The following is a 17,622-nucleotide window of genomic DNA, read 5'->3' on the forward strand; positions in this document are numbered from 1 at the left end:
TAAGACCTTCTACCAAATTTTTACTAGAATATTGTCAGAGCTCTTCATTCATTTCTCACATCTTTAACGAGAGTAGCCACCATGGGTTTCCGTTCATCTCATTCATTTTACTTTGTAACATACTCTTTCTCATACACTCACCCATTTGCATTTATTTTATTTATTGGTTAAACAGGCTAGACATATGATCTATGCCTTATTGAGATATTGTAAAAAAATAAAGAGTAAAACATGAAGAAAATATTTTGGAAAAAAAAAATCATCTTCTCACTTTTTGTATTAAAGTTTATTTCCATATTAGATAGAGGAAAGAATTTTAAAGCGTTTATAACTTTTTCCCCTTCTTAGTATTTTGAATTGGTATAATACTATGCACGAGCCCTTATGCGCACCCAATGCCAGCCCAATGAAAAAATTGTCCCGAAAATCAATTAACTAGGTGTGTGTGCGCATTTATACTCACGCGCATGTAGGAAAGAATCGGGCTATGATAGGTTTGAATGGGTCCATTTATTTGAGTCAAGATGGGTTTGGTTTTGCAAAAAATTACACTAATTTATTTTGATTGTTTTTAGCAATCTTTTTAGTGGCCCACTTTTCCTTTTTCATGTCCCCACACGTGTGTCGTATCTCCACACTTATGAATTGTTTCTTTATACCCGTGGTGTGTATATGTAGTGTAGTAGTGTCATAATGAGATTATGTCTCTCTCTTTTGCATTTATAAAATGGGTTTTTATCCATTGCATTTCACATATTGTTTCTTCTCTCTCTTTTCAATTTTTTTTCTCATTCTTCTTCCAGGGCATATGAAGAAGGTGTGGTGGTGTTGGGTCTCGCATAATGTATGTATAACCTCAAGATCATATATTGGACGATTATATGCTGGGGACAGTGCGATACAAACCTTAAACATGTAGCGTCCTATAAAATTACGTGCAAAATTCCTAGTACATCCACGAGCAAAACTGCTATAGGGTCGTACTAACCCAATTAAATGCTCTAATTATACTAGAATTGATGAATTTAGGATAATTAGAGTTGAATACTCATTTATGCTAATTTAGAATGGTTAGCATCATGAATGTCGATAATCCCAACACTAGTTGACACCCACGAGAAATCTTGAGGTTTAACTTATTCTAAAAATGCCTCGATTAACCGAAGTAGGTTTAGACCGCGCATTCGTGGTTCGTTAAACTCGAAACTATAGAAAATGTTTGTCTTATCGGGATTGATGTCCATCCTAGATACTGAGGCAAGATCGCGTCTAGGATCATCTTACTTGGGCTTACAAGCAAAGGGTGTGAAATGTGCGAATGCCTTAAGAGGTAACATGAACTCAAGTTAAATGTCCACCCTCCACTCATTGCCCAAATTGTGACTTTCAGACCATTAGATGATAATCATACATAAGACATCAATCTATATTATTACCCTACATAGGTGGTGAAATTCCAGTCTTTACTCTTGCTCCGGTGGTAGAATCTCAAGAGTTTCAACACCTGGTCAAGGGTTCGAGTACCCATAGGTGGTGAAATTCCACTACGGTGTGTGTGTGTTTAAAAACAAAAAAAAAAAAACAAAAACAAACCCTACATACATCCATATAGTTGTAACCTCAATTGGTACTCAATGGCTGTTGAACTGAATTAGGACCTTCCCCATTGATCGACACATCCGATCATCAGATGGTAGTATCCGAACATAGATCTTCTAGCGAGACACATATCTCATGGCTTAGATCGATCCATATACCTCCCAATGGGCCCCATTAGTTGGAAATGACCTCTCATAATGTTAATATAACAAAACACCCAGATCCATAGCTCAACTGGCAGACTGAGTGGAGATACCTCGTTTCAACACTTGAGGTCTTGGTATCGATCCCTAGCGGGGGTGGCTAACATGGAGTGTGTGTACTGACACGGGTGTGTACTAACAAGCTAACTAAAAAGAAAAAAAAAAGGTTAATATAACAAATACCTAGTCATTGGGGGCCATTTGCACCCATTCTGTCACTATAAATAGTTCACTATTTCACACCTCCTCTCCTCATTCAAATTTGTGTCCTAGCATTAAGAAAGAAAGAGAGAAAAAAAAGGAAAGAGAGAGAGAGAGTGAGGGCTTGTGAACCTTTACTCTCTCATCCTCTTAATAACAACCTTAAGTCACTCTTAGATCATTCATCGGAGATTTTTTATCGGCTATTGGAGGTTAGAAATGAATTTTACTTACCAATCTAAGTCTTTTAGGTTGAGTTTCCTAAATCTCATGATAACATATATGATTGGTAGGTTTTAAAAATCTAACCATAAACTTAACCCTAGAAGCGCTCTAAGTGAGGTGAACCATCATAAGATGTGAACCATTTCCTTTTATCAATCCTTGAGGACCTTGTTAATAAATCTATGTTATAATTATAATTATGTATGCTAACATTACTATACTTGATTCGTTGTTGTAAATCTAGTTGTTACTTGCTTTTGGCAGTCAATATATTTGATGAAAGGTCTGAATGAATGAAATGCTTGAATTGAAGACTTATACATTACATTGATATGTTGTTTATGTTTACGTATAATGCTTTCGTTAACGAACATTTATGTTGCCTCGCTTTGTCATTTTACGAATTGATAAATGCTGCCTAATGATTAGAACTGCGATTATTGTGTAATTCGCTCTGCAAAATGTTTAAGTCAAGGAGTGGCCCGCAATGGGTCAGCCATCACAGGCTTGTTTGATTGACCAGTGTTAAACACGGCCGACCAACAATAGTTGGATTACGTCAGATGCTTTACACCTAATGTCAATTGCATCGGGGTTCTCTCATGTTAATTGGATCATTCTAATGCATGGTTGATTATATTATGTTAATATCGTGTGATAGCGTTTGATTGAATCTAAAATATCGTTATTTCCCTTGAATGAGTCTACTTATAACCATTAGCGATATGATCCTACAAGAGTCATGAACCAAGCATGATGGTATGTGATACTATGTTCGAGTTATCGGCATATGCTAGTGTGACAAGCCTCCCTATAGTGACCATTGGACAATAATGAAAGCAACGTGCCATTCGTGTGTGATTGAATGAGGCGACAAACCCAAAAACATATCAAGGGATACAGGTGAGTAGTCGGTATGGCTGCCACGAGCCTCGTGATCCAGATGAGACTCGTGATATAATGGTGGTACCCTAATTTTTCCAATATATTAAATGAATAAGACCTAATAAGTATATGGTCGATCATGCATATCATTCATCACTTATTGGTAATGCTGGTGATGAGCTACATTATACTAGGATAGGTAGTTTGTGAATAGAGTCGGAGTCGCTTGATGAGGAAGTCTTGGCATCTGCAAAATAGGCATTGAAGTCACTTGTTGTGGGAGTGCTGGATTGTAAGGATCATACATCATTTCATTATAACATTTATGCACCTGACAAGATTATATAAGAAATATTTGTTTACCTGTGTTATCATTACCTGCACTGATTGAGTTGATAACATGCGCAACTTATAATAAATGAGACCATTGAGTTGATCACTCACTCTCACTCTAAGACGGTGTTTTAAAACACCAAGCAGACATTGCTTTAAATGGAGGGGTTGCTGAGGTAGACGCATTGAATGATGTGTGCATGGATCCGGAGGAGAAGTTCTCATACTTTCAGTTATCTGATGGGCAGTTGTAGACGGATCGCTGCTCAGTTGGATTTGAGAGATATTCTTTTGTTTGATAGACTTTAGGCTTGACACATTTTCTATTTATTTTGGAACTGTATATTAAGCTCCAGCTTTGGACCCTGTGGTATGAATGAATGCATATTGTATATTTTGGGATTGGTGCTTGCTTTTGATACATTTATTTCAGAGTATATTTCACTGTTTAACTTAGTTTTATGATTTAACAGATATCAAGTTAAAAGTACAATAAATTTATGCTTATGTAAAATATAAGTGACACCTAAAATATTGGGAATTGAGTACGTGCTCGACTCTTGAAATTTGGAGTGTTATACTACTCCAAAGATATTCTATTGAGGGGCACAAACCTATCTCGAAGAGAGTGACCTAGTTTGTGCCTCGTCTAGTGAGAAGACGACTTCTACATCAACCAAGTGTATTGCTTTTGCAATCATGTCAACATGCATGATGTTTTATTTTTTGCTGATTTATTTACTTTGAATATTTCATATTTCATTATTTTCAACATGCCTTACCATATTAATGGATCCTAACCCATTAAAAAAAAAAAAAAAAAAACCAAAGACCAATCTTACTTCCTTTTCTCACTTTCAAGTAATAGTTGATTTCTCAATTGCGATTGATGTTGAGCGCATTATCTCCACAATCATGATTGTGGTCAAACAATAATTTTTGGAGCTCGACAATCCAAAAAAAAAAAAAACTTAAAATCCAACAAAGTAGAGATTGCACATTAGTGTGTGTGGATAAGGGTGTTGGGAGGAGAGATCCCTTCTCGACCATACATAGTAATATCGAAATAAAAAGAAAAGAAAAAAAATAAAATATAACACGGATTTACGTGGCTCCATTTTGATATGTCTATGGATTCACAACAATCTATTATGCTTAAAAGAAAAAAAATGAAGAAGCATCTCTCAATACAACGACAACTCACTTTCTCTCATGACAAAATATATATTATCCTAAACAAATTAGGATTTACATAAAACACCATGTGAAATTATGACATAATATGTATGACTCATAAAAGTGCTAGTTGGATGAACTGGATATCTCTAATGATTAGGCTTCACATATGTTCACTCCCCAAGTATAGGGTTGTGATGTAGTAATAAACTCGGTGAGACCGAGGTCGAATCCCAAGGGACTGATACCTGTACGAAATCTGAAACTAGGTAGAAATAAAACTAGCCTAAGATGAAATCTAAATCAAATATAAATTGATGAATAATTGTGAGAGATTAATGTAAAACTTAAGAGAAATCAGAGATAAGAAACTAGGGATTCAGAGGATCCACTTATAGAGATCAGGGAGATCTTATGCCTGCTTCAAAAATCATGGAAATTAAACTGAACTTCCTCTGATAAAATTTTAAAGAGATGAAAAGTATATGAATGAGAATGAATTCCATCACCAAATCATGCCCAGGAGACAAAGCAAACAACAGAATTAACTAATTACCAACCAATCAACATGCTATGAAGGTTAGAAAGGGTACCGTCATCCTATCATGCCCAGGAGATGATGGTGAACAACAGGGTTTCCTGACGTCATAAACATAAAAGGAAGGAACATGCTCAAAGCCATTTGCAGATCCATTGTAATTTTAGTCACAACAGACCATTAAAAACTAAAAACACTCCCTTAAATAAACTATAATTAGTGTCAGTTCAGTATGAATACAAAACACAAGCGAAAGAGTCCCCCATCACGCTACAAGCTTCACCTCTTAGCCCTAGCTAAGAGGTTTAGCCCCTCATGGATGGACTAATAACCTTAGGAGTCATAAGAGAAAAAAGAAAAAAAAAACAACAGAAAAGAAAATAAGAAAAGAAAAAAAAGACTTCTCCTTTCTCTCCCTGTCTTCACGTTAAAACTTTGATAGCTCAGCTCTCTCCTCTCTCTTTCTTTTATAATTGCTGGAGGTCGGCTGGGAGTGTGACTAGAGTCGGCGAACTGACTCTCTTTGTGATTCCCGTTTGCAGCGGAACCCCACATCAGCCTCCGTTTTTGTGCAAGAAACGCAGAGACAGATTGCCGTTTGGAATGAATTTGAGAGAAGGAAACTTCACATCCTTGAAATATGCCAACGTGGTGAGGGTAAGAACCCCTTGCCTGATCAAATGGACGATTTGGATCAATGATCCGGCCATGATCACAGTCACGCAACCAGCCCACATCGGCACGTTGCATCTGATTTTTCCGGACTGCGAACAGAGCCAGTGCTTCTTGCGCTGGCTGTCGGTGGGGCCCACTGCCTTCGATGTCTGCAAAATCAACTCCGTCCATTGCAATCACGTCAAAAAACCAGTAAGAAATGGCTGGTTTCAAGTTGGATTCGGTGTGGCCCACCGAATATTTTACTCCGCCGTCCAACCTGCGTTTGAACAGCTGAGAACCCATACTCGCTTCCTTTTGAAATTCCGTCACCTGAGTCTTGGTAAGACAGACCATGGGGATCTAATGGACGGTCCAGATCTTTCTTTTGAACCCTAGATGAGCCCCATAACCCAAAACCAGACGGACGCTGTTCGTCTGCTGTTTCAGCACGCAATGGCTTGGGTAAAACCAGTCTGGCGTTCGGTGCAGCGTGGGAGTGCACCGTGCGGTGCACTCTCGCCTTGTACATGGGGTCCACTGTAATGTATATGTGACATCTGCTCCGTCCATCCGCTTTTTCAGCTTATTTAACACATTGAGAAAAAAAATGAAGCATATCCAGAGATCAGGTGGGTCCAGAATCCGGTTTTTATGAGCTTATCTGTCCGTTGGGCCGCTTTCACAAGGATCCAATGACTCAAATTTGATGTATACGGTTAATTTATGGTCTTCAAGCCATATATAAAGTTTTGAGTCGAATGGATGGTTGGAACCTTGTGATCTTGCATTCTGGAACAATTTCGAACTACTTGAGCTTCAGTTTCTCGATTTCCTTGGATCTTTGGCGTGTAAATCTGTCGATCTTGGGTCCCTGGGGTCCGTCCCTTGCCTTGATGACTCATGAGCATTAAATCCATGCTTTTAACATCCTTTTTCAGTCCAGGCTCCTAAATTCACCCTGCAGCATAAACACGATTAAAATAGGTCATTAAATGGCATCATGTTCATAAATTCAGGTAATAATTGGGGTTTGATATGCAATATTCGACCCTCAACAACATACCCTAACAAAGGGTGCCTAACGTCCTCCTCTATCATCGATGCCGTTACTCAAGATCTTTAAAAGCATGCCAATTGCAAGAGTCATTCAAGCCGGAGGATCTTTGATTCCCAAGTTTCATATGATCTTATGGTAACTAGCTGACCGTAGATTCAGCCGGTGACGACTCCAAGTCACACAAGCAACTGACATTTGATTTTCACGCCATATAGGCATGCAGACTCCGCGACCCACTCCCACACGTGTGTCGCCATGAATTCACAAGTTGATTCCCTTGTGGATCCATCAAGCAATCTGATGGTGGATTTATTAAGAGGCTCTCATTCATTTGCACAAGTCTAATCTTCATATTCACCAATAAATTCTTCATGGGACACTCCTTAATCTACATTAGTCCACTCTTCTTCTTCTTTACCATTTGATTGGTCAAAAAGTATCTAGTCTTAGCCTCGCCTCCATCAGGCTGTAACCAACGGCTGGGTATGGTTACTCAATTACTCAGCCACAAATTGGCTAATTGCAATCTTTTTCAATGGTTGTTGGTCATTTGTTGGTATGAATATGTTTATGTTTCATAGTATGAGTAAATTGTTTAATTAACATTATTATCTTTTATATTGATCATAAGTTTTCTTGATGAAAAGCTTGGACCATTATGTTAGTCCAAATGATTGTTTTCATTTGATCCATTGTTGAAAGCTATTGATTTAATGAAAGACCTCGTTCTGATACCAACTACCGTAATGAGTATATATATAGTGGAAAGGAGAGGAAGAAATCATGATCTTCTTTTGCTAAGATAAACCTCAAAATCCATGAAACCTTAATTTACAAAATAAAAAACTTATATCAAAGATATTACCTATTATTATTATTATTATTATTATTATTTTAATGCCATATGTAGCTATATAGCTTGATTTCTGGGTTCTTACTCTTGCCCAGTGGTAGACTCTCAGGAGTTTCAACTCCCGGGCAAGGGTTCGAGTACCCATAGGTGGTGAAATTCCACCGGCATGAGTGTGTGGGGGTGTGTGTGCATGTGTAAAAAAAAAAAAAAAGAGCTTGATTTCTCTTGATCTTGGCTCTCAATGCCATTGCTCTTAACTTGTCCTATATTACATGCATGTCCAAAAATTATGACCCACCAATCATCATCATAGCCTTATTCCAACTAAATTCAGCGGATATATACGTTTATTGATCAAAAGTTGGAATTTTACGGTCAATCTAAATTTGTATTTACTACTTCTCTATACTTCTCTACAGTGGGTCCCACGATATGAAACGTTTGATTCAAGTTACATGCATGCCACGTATACAAATAGAGTATGGCCACAAGTCTGAGAGATAAGACTACTTAGAAACGAAGAGAACCCTTTTTGCATGACACGTGTTCCAAAGATCTAAGCCATTCATGAGGTGGGGCTGGTGCCTTTGCTTGAAAAATAAGCCAGTTTACTCATCGGATGAATAAACCGTTGAGTTACAAGATCCAGATTCTCTGAGTGCGTGCAACAAACAAAAGGGTACGTGGGCTCCACCCTGACATGTGTGTGACATCAATGCCATATGTCATTTTCAGCGGTTCGCAGTATACAGGAGCACAAAAATAAGGACGCGGTTTGAGTGGAGCCCTGAATGTGGAGCCCACTTTGATGTATATTTATTCTATCGGTTTCTTTGGATCATTTTAGGGCATATTACCAAAAATAATGCATATCCAAATCTCAGATGTACCACATTACAGAAACAGTGGTAATTGAACACCCGCCATTAAAAACTTCTTAGGAGCCATCGGAATGTTTTTTTTTTTTTTTCCCATCAAACCTGTTGATAAGGTCACAAAGACATGGATGAAGGGATCACACAAATATCAGCTCAATCCAAAACTTTTGTGACGCACAGGAAGTGTTTAATGGTTAATCACCACCGCTTTATGTGTTGTGGTCCACTTAAGATTTGCATATGCTATATTTTTTTGAATTATGTTTTAAAATAATTTGATGAAAAAACATAGACCGCCTGCATATATATATATATATTATGAATTACACACGAATCTAAAATTTGAGTAGGTTAAAATGAAAAAAATACTTAAATGGTTCGTACATGGTAAAATCTTACGCCTAAAAGTCAGCTGTATGTGGAACTCAGGTCGGCCATACCATCTAAAATCATGTGAAGACACTGTTAAAACATATAAAAGCACTTGGTGGGGCCCATCTGAGTTTTTAATGCTGCTGAAACTTGGTCTGAACCCTCATCCAAGTGGGACACACATAATGGATGGGATGGATTTGAAAAAAAAAACCTAGTTGGGCCCAAAAAATGATTATGAATGTTTTAATGGTGCACGGTCCCTCCCCACTTCTGTATGTGGTGTGACCCACAAAAGTCACGGATTAACTCATTTTTGAGATCTAGGCCCATGATTTATGTGTTGTGGTCCACTTAAGATTTGCATATGCTATATTTTTTTGAATTATGTTTTAAAATAATTTGATGAAAAAACATAGACCGCCTGCATATATATATATATATTATGAATTACACACGAATCTAAAATTTGAGTAGGTTAAAATGAAAAAAATACTTAAATGGTTCGTACATGGTAAAATCTTACGCCTGCAACTCTCACTTTTCTACTCTTTCTCTCTCGTTCAAATCTCTCGTCTTTCCTTCGCGCTACACCTGCCATACCCTGTACCATTAGTAATGGGCATTGTTGCCCATTAAAATATATTAGGAAAAGGATTATGGAGAAATGCAGGTACACTAGGTGGTGTGTAAGACCATCATGGTGTTTGTATGACATCTCATCCATCCAATAAGGTTTTCCCATCATGAAAATGGGATACTATAAAAATAATGTTGATCCAACCACTAGATGCACCACCCCACATGAATGTGGAGTTTTTTGGTAGTTGGTTTTTTTTTTTCTTTGGCGTGCCCTGTCTGATATTTGGATCCACCTAAATTTTAGCATGTCCCATTTTTATGATGGGACAACTTTATTGGACGGTGAGATGCAATAAAAAAAAAAAAACCATGATGGCCCCACATGCGAACTAGTTGTGTGTGAGCATAGTCAAGGTGAGAAGGAATCTCCCTCTCTTATTATTAGGCGTGCATAGGACATTTAATTAAGATATACAATGCTTTCATCCGGCTAACGTGTCACCACTTGTTTATAGCATTGGACTCTTACAAATGGTGGGACCCATCATAGAGATCGTCTCTTGCAAAACCCCTAATGGTCCATTGAACGGCCGGCAACACTGCACCAATTAACAAATAGATGATGGGCTGATTCGATGTGTATGTGTGGCCCACCTAATTAGTGGATGAGGCTAGATCCACTACAAAGTTTTGTAGGTTAGGATTAACCTAGAATGCGATCCACAGGGCCCACTGTCATGAGTACATGAGATCAGATCCATTCACGTGTAGGCCCCCTCAGATTCTTGGGCCCCCAAAATTAAACTCATGATCCAAAACTCAAGTGGGCCACACCACAGGGAATGGCTGGGATGTGGATGCCAACCATTAAAGACGATGCGTTTTGTGGATTCCATCCAATCCAGTTAGAACATACGTCGTACCACTAGGATGAATGCACACTACCAAAAAAGAGGGCCATTCCAGCACCCTGCAGAGGGGGACACCATCTGACTTTAGAGGTTTTATGGATGATTTTACTTGATTTTTTGGCACCAAGGAGAACCTGGTGGATGGCTTGGATGTCATGTTAACATCATAGTGGGCCCCACACATTGCATTATAGATTAAGCTTAATCTGAAAAGTTTTTTATCCCAAACTTGGGATGATCTTTAGGATATGAGGTCTCACGTAGAATTAGTTGGAAAAAACACAAACTACGTTGATCCACGGAGGGCTGATCTAATACAAACGTTTGTAGGATAGGCTCATCTTATAAGTCAATATAATTTTTTACCATGAAATACAATCGTTTTCAGGATAGACTCATCTTAGATCAACAGAGGGCTGATCTAATATAACTGTTTTTGGGATAGGCTCATCTTGCCATTATTTTTTTAAAAAATGAAAATACAGTCTATTTGTATGTGGGCCCACTATTCACGTTGATGCCCAAAAATCAGGCAAGGTGAGCCACACCACATAAAATCATGACTAAAACTTTTAAAATATTATGTTGTAACCCACTTGAGTTTTGGAATGGCATGGTGATCCGGGGATATGTTTATTCAGGTTGGATGCATCTTATGAAAGAATTAGATGACATATAAAAGGTTTGATGTAATTGTATTATATCCATGCCATCCATCTATTTCATCATATCATTTTAGAGCGTATTACCAAAATTGATGCTGATCCAAAACTCAGGTGTGCCACATCAAAGGAAGTATTGGTGATTGAATACCCATCATTAAAAACTTCTTAGGAGCCACCAAAATGTTTATTTTTCATCAAATCCGTTGATAGGGTCACAAAGACCTAGATAAATGGACTACAATAATATCAACTTGATCCACTTAAGATTTGGATCTACTATAATTTTGGAATTATGCCTTAAAATAACCTGATGAAAAAGATGGACAACTTGGATATAAGAAAAATACATCACGGTAGGCCTTAGAGGGATCCACCAAAGTCACATCCAGCTAATCCAATACTGTAGGCCACACCACATGGACCAATGGGGATGAGGACACCCAACATTGGAACCTTTGCGGGCCCACCGTGATGTTTATATGCCATCTAACCTGTTCATGAGGTGAATCCCACCAGGATGAAGAGAAAACAAACCAAACATCAAGCTGGTTGGAAACGTCGGTGGGCCAGGAAGGTTTCAACGGTGGGTGTCGGCACTCACACTATTTCTTGTGCTGTGGGCCACTTGAATTTAGATGAGCCAGGTTTTTGGAATCGCACCATAGCATGAGCTGGTGTAAATGATGTACACTGTGAATGTCAAACAAACATCATTGTAGGCCCCACATAGGGTTTCTGTTGCACATGGAAGCCGATTAGATGGTGACCCCAACACCATGATTGGACTATGTGGGGCCCACCATGATGTATGTGTTTATCCACCTCATCCAACTGTTATTCCAGCTCTAAATATGAACGATGGCACCCACCATTGAAACCATCCTAGGGCTTACTGTGATGTTTATTTGTCATCCAACTGGTTGATGAGGTCACACAGACTTAGATGTAGAGAAAACACATATATCACCTAAGTTTTTGTGGCCCTCAAAAAGTTTTCAATGGCAAGCATTCAATCCCAGCTGTTTCTTGTGATGCAGTCCACCTAAGGTTTGAATTTGCCTCATTCTTGAGTTCATGTCCTAAAATAAGTTAGCAACTAGTTGTCCTTTAAAAAAAAAAAAAAAAAAAAAAGGCCCTATAATTGCCTCACACACCAACTAGTTGTGTGTAAGCATTAGCAGGATAATTAGATTTCTTATTCAAAGTGAGAAGGATTCTTCCTCTTCTAAGCTTATGTATTAATTTATTATTAGGCATGCATAAGAACTTTAATTAAGATATACAATGCTTTCATCCGGCTAACGTGTCACCATTTGTTTATAGCATTGGAATCTTACAATTGGTGGGACCCATCACAGAGATCGTCTCGTACAAAACCCTTATTTGTCCATTGAACGCTGGCAACACTAAGCCAATTAACAAAAAGATGATGGGCTGATTCGATTTGTATGTGTGGCCCACCTAATTAGTGGATGAGGCTAGATTCACTACAAAGTTTTGTAGGTTAGGATTAACCTAGAATGCGATTCACAGGGCCCACTTTCATGTGTACATGAGATCTGATCCGTTCACATGTAGGCTCCCTCAGACTCTTAGGCCCCAAAATAAGACTGATCCAAAACTCAAGTGGGCCACACCACAGGGAATGGCTAGGATGGGGATGCCAATCATTAAAGACCATGCTTTTTGTGAATTCCATCTAATCTATTTAGAACGTGCGTCCTACCACTAGGATAAATGCATACTGCCAAAAAAAGGGGACATTCCAGTACCATGCAGAGGGGGATACCATCTGATTTTAGAGGTTTTATGGATGATTTTGCTTGTTTTTTTTTGGCACAAAGGAGAACCTGATGGATGGCTTGGATGTCATGCTAACATCATGGTGGGCCCCACACATTGCATTATAGATTAAGATTAATCTGAAAAGTTTTTTATCCCAAACTAGGGCTGATCTTTAGGATCTGATGTCTCACGTAGAATTAGTTGGGAACAACAAAAAGAAAGAAAGAAAAAAAAACTATGTTGAAATCAAAGGAAGGCTGATCTAATACAAATGTTTCCAGGATAGGCTCATTTTACAAACCAACGTGCCTGCCATGATTTTTTTTAATGAAATACAGTCTATTCATCTGTGGGCCCACTGTTCACCTGGACGCCCAAAAATCAAGCAATATGAGTCATATCATGTAAAATCATGCCTAAAACCTCTAAATTAATCTTGTGTTGTGGCGCGCTTGAGTTTTGGAATGGTATGATGATCCGGGGATTTGTTTATCCAGGTTGGATGCATCTTATAAATGGATTAGATGGCATATAAAAAGGGTGGGCCCCACATACAATTTGAAAGGTTTTTAAATCCCATCTGTTCCTCTAGGTTGGCTCACTTGAGTTTTGGGTCTGCAGGATTTTTGGGTGGCAAGAGAATATCGGGGGACATATATGCTGGATGGATTGGATGTCACTAGAATATTATGGTAGGCCCCACACGTCAGTTTGTACGTTTGTAGTGGATCCGGCCTGGAAACAGAAACCTGCTGTGGGTAAAGATTCTATCCTTTGTGTGAACATTTGTCAAGGGAATTTTATAATAAAAAATTTACATGATTAATACAGAATTTACATTTCAGTGTCTTTTTTCAAAAGGTTTTAAAGAAGCTGCCTCATTCAATGTAATTATCATTTTCCTACCTTCCCTCACTGCCACAAGTACTCAGATGGGTCCCACCATAATTTTGATGTAAAATTCACCTGGAAAACTAAGTGTGTCACTCCATATTAGGCCAAAGTCCTAAAAATCAGCTCCACCTATGATTTAGGTGGACTACATAATTGGAAAGAGTGAATAAGGCAACACTTGCCCTCCAAACGGTTTTCATTAGTGTAGCCCATGTGAACCACGGATGGGTATGAGTTTTGGGTGATAGGCCTAAATGTTTGTGTGGAATCTAATGGTTCAAGTAGATTTTATATGATTATCATCCTTGGCGCTAAAAATCAAGTTTAGACATCTCTTTTCCGAATGTTTCCTTTGGTGTGGTCCACCAGAATCACATATCAATATGATGTTTTGTCTCTTAGCCTATATGAGGCCAAATGTCTAATGGTCAGAGTGGATCTTACATAAATATCTCGTGGCCTGTCAAAATTGAGAGCTGTATCCCATGCCATTCTTTTTTTTTCTTTTTTTCTTTTTTTTAATTCTCCATGATGCATTGTACATAACCCAGACTTATTCTGGCAGGGCCTACCTTGATATGTATGCTACATCTACTTTGACTGTTAGATCATTTTAGGGCGTATTACCAAAAATGATGCAGATCCAAAACTCAGGTGTACCACACCAAAGGAATCATTGATGATTGAATACCCACCATTAAAAGCTTCTTGGGAGCCACGAGAATGTTTATTTTTCATCAAATCCATTGACAAGGTCACAAAGACATGGATGAATGGACCACAAAAATATAAGCTTGATCCAAAACTTTTGTAGCCCACAAGAAATGTTTAATGGTTAATCACCACCACTTTCCTAGGTGTGTTCTACTTAAGATTTGAATCTATTATAATTTTGGAATTATGCCATAAAATAACCTGATGAAAAAGATAAACAGCTTGAATATAAGAAAAATACATCACAGTGGGCCTTCGAGGGATCCACCAAAGCTGCATCTAGCCAATCCAATACTCAAGTAGGCCACACCACATGGACCAATGGGGATGAGGAGATCCAACGATTGGAACATTTGCGGGCCCGCCGTGACGTTTATATGCCATATATCTAACTCGTTCACGAGGTGAATCCCGCTAGGATGAAGAGAAAAAAAAAACCTAAACATCAAGCCGATTGGAAACTCCGGTGGACTAGGAAGGTTTCAACGGCGGGTGTCAGCAATCACACTATTTCCTGTGCTGCGGGCCACTTGAATTTAGATGAGCAAGATTTTTGGAATCGCACCATAGCATGAGCTGGTGTAAATGATCCACAATATGTGAATGTCAAACAAACATCATTGTAGGCCCACATAGGGTTTCTGTTGCACATGGAACAGATTGGATGGTGACCCCAACACCATGATCGGACTATGTGGGGCCCACCATGATGTATGTGTTTATCCACCACATCCATCTGTTATTTCAACTCTAAAATTGAACGATGGCACCCACCATTGAAACCTGCCTGGGATTTATTGTGATGTTTATTTGTCATCTAACCGGTTGATGAGGTCACACGGACTTAGATGAAGAGAAAACACATATATTACCTTGATCCAAATCTTTTGTGGCCCTCAAAAAGTTTTCAATGGCAAGCATTCAATCCCCACCGTTTCCTGTGATGCAGTCCATCTAAGGTTTGGATTTGCCTCATTCTTGGGTTCATGTCCTAAAATAAGTTAGCAAAATGGATGGACGGCTTGGATAAAATGCATACATCATGACGGGCCCACGGAGCTTTGAGATTAGCTAGCTGGACTATGTTGTGTCAAACCATGTCATCAACCTCTATGTGTAGTCCACATCAATGGTAAGTGTCTAATTAAGAAAACTATGCTACAAAGGCTTTATAAAACTCACTTTAATGACCTATGACATTCACTTATACATCCATGTAATAAACTCTTATTAAGACGATAGCCCAAAATGTTAGGCATGTTTGGAACTCAAGTGGCCGAAGTGAGAAAAATACGAAGTTGCACATGGGTCTAAAACTTAAGTGGCCTGAAGTGAGATAAATAATAAGATAGATTGCACGTGAATTTAGTACTTGAGTGGGCCGAAGTGATAAAATTTGTAAGATATATTGCATATGCATTTGCAATTTGAGTGGGCTAAAATGAGAAAATTAGTAAGATGGATTACACGCAGATTTAAAACTTCACTAGGTCAAAGTGAAAAAAATAATAAGATTGTACATGCTTTCTCTCTCTTTCTCTCATCATAACAAAAACATATGCTTGTAACTCTCACTTTTCTAATCTTTCTCTCTCCTCCAACTCTCTCTTCTCTTTCCTTCCCGTTACACCTACCATACCTTATAGCATCAGCGGTGCACTATGATTTATCAATTTTTTTCTCCTTAAAATATATTAGGAGAGTTCCTCCTTCCTTAGGATTATTGAGAAATGCACACACACTAGGTGGTGCGTAGGACGCATCATGGTGTTTGTATGATATCTCGCCCATCTAATAAGATTGTCCCACTATGAAAATAGGATACTCCAAAAATAAGGTTGATCCAACCACTAGATGCACCCCCACATAAATGTGGAGTTTTTTGGTAGTTGTTCTTTGTTTTCTTTGGTGTGCATGCTTGATAGTTGGATCCAACTTTTGGTGTGCCCTGCCTGATGGTTAGATCCATCTAACATTTAGCGTGTCCCATTTTCATGATGGGACAACCTTGTTGGACGGATGAAATGTAATAAAAAAAACCCATGATGGCCTCACACACCAACTAGTTGTGTGTAAGCATAGGCAAGTTAATTAAATTTCTTTAGTCAAAGTGAGAAGGATTCTCCCTCTCCTAAGCTTATGTATTAATTTATTATTAGGCATGCATAGGAACTTTAATTAAGACATATATACAATGCTTTCATCCGGCTAACGTGTCATCATTTGTTTATAGCATTGGAATCTTACAATTGGTGGGACCCATGATAGAGATCGTCTCTGGCAAAACCCATAATGGTCCATTGATTAACAGAGGCTGACTCGATGTGTATGTGTGGCCCACCTAATTAGTGGATGAGGCTAGATCCACTACAGAGTTTTGTAGGTTAGGATTAACCTAGAATGCGATCCACAGGGCCCACTGCCATGTGTACATGAGATCCGATCCGTTCACATGTAGGCCCCCTCGGATTCTTGGGCCCCTTAATCTCATGATCCAAAACTTAAGTGGGCCACACCACAGGGAATGGCTGGGATGGGGATGCCAACCATTAAAGACAATGCATTTTGTGGATTCCATCCAATCCATTTAGAACCTACGTCCTACCACTAGGATGAATGCACACCGCCAGAAAAGAGGGCCATTCCAGCACCCTGCAGAGGGGGGCACCATCTGATTTTAGAGGTTTTATGGATGATTTTACTTGATTTTTTGGCACTAAGGAGAATCTGATGGATGGATTGGATGTCATGTTAACATCATGGTGGGCCCCACACATTGCATTATAGATTAAGCTTAATCTGAAAAGTTTTTCATCCCAAACTTGGGATGATCTTTAGGATATGATGTCTCACGTAAGATTAGTTGGGAAAAATAAAAAGAAAAGAAAAGAAAAGAAAAAACCAAGTTGAAATCAAAGGAGGGCTGATCTAATACAAATCGTTTCCAGGATAGGCTCATCTTATAAATCAACGCGTTAGGCCTGCCATTATTTTTTTAATGAAATACTGTCTGTTCATCTGTGGGCCCACGGTTCACATCAACGCCCAAAAATTAAGCAATGTGAGTCATATCATGTAAAATCATGCCTAAAAC

Source organism: Magnolia sinica, chromosome 19 (assembly GCF_029962835.1).
Source record: "Magnolia sinica isolate HGM2019 chromosome 19, MsV1, whole genome shotgun sequence".
Lineage (NCBI taxonomy): Eukaryota > Viridiplantae > Streptophyta > Magnoliopsida > Magnoliales > Magnoliaceae > Magnolia > Magnolia sinica.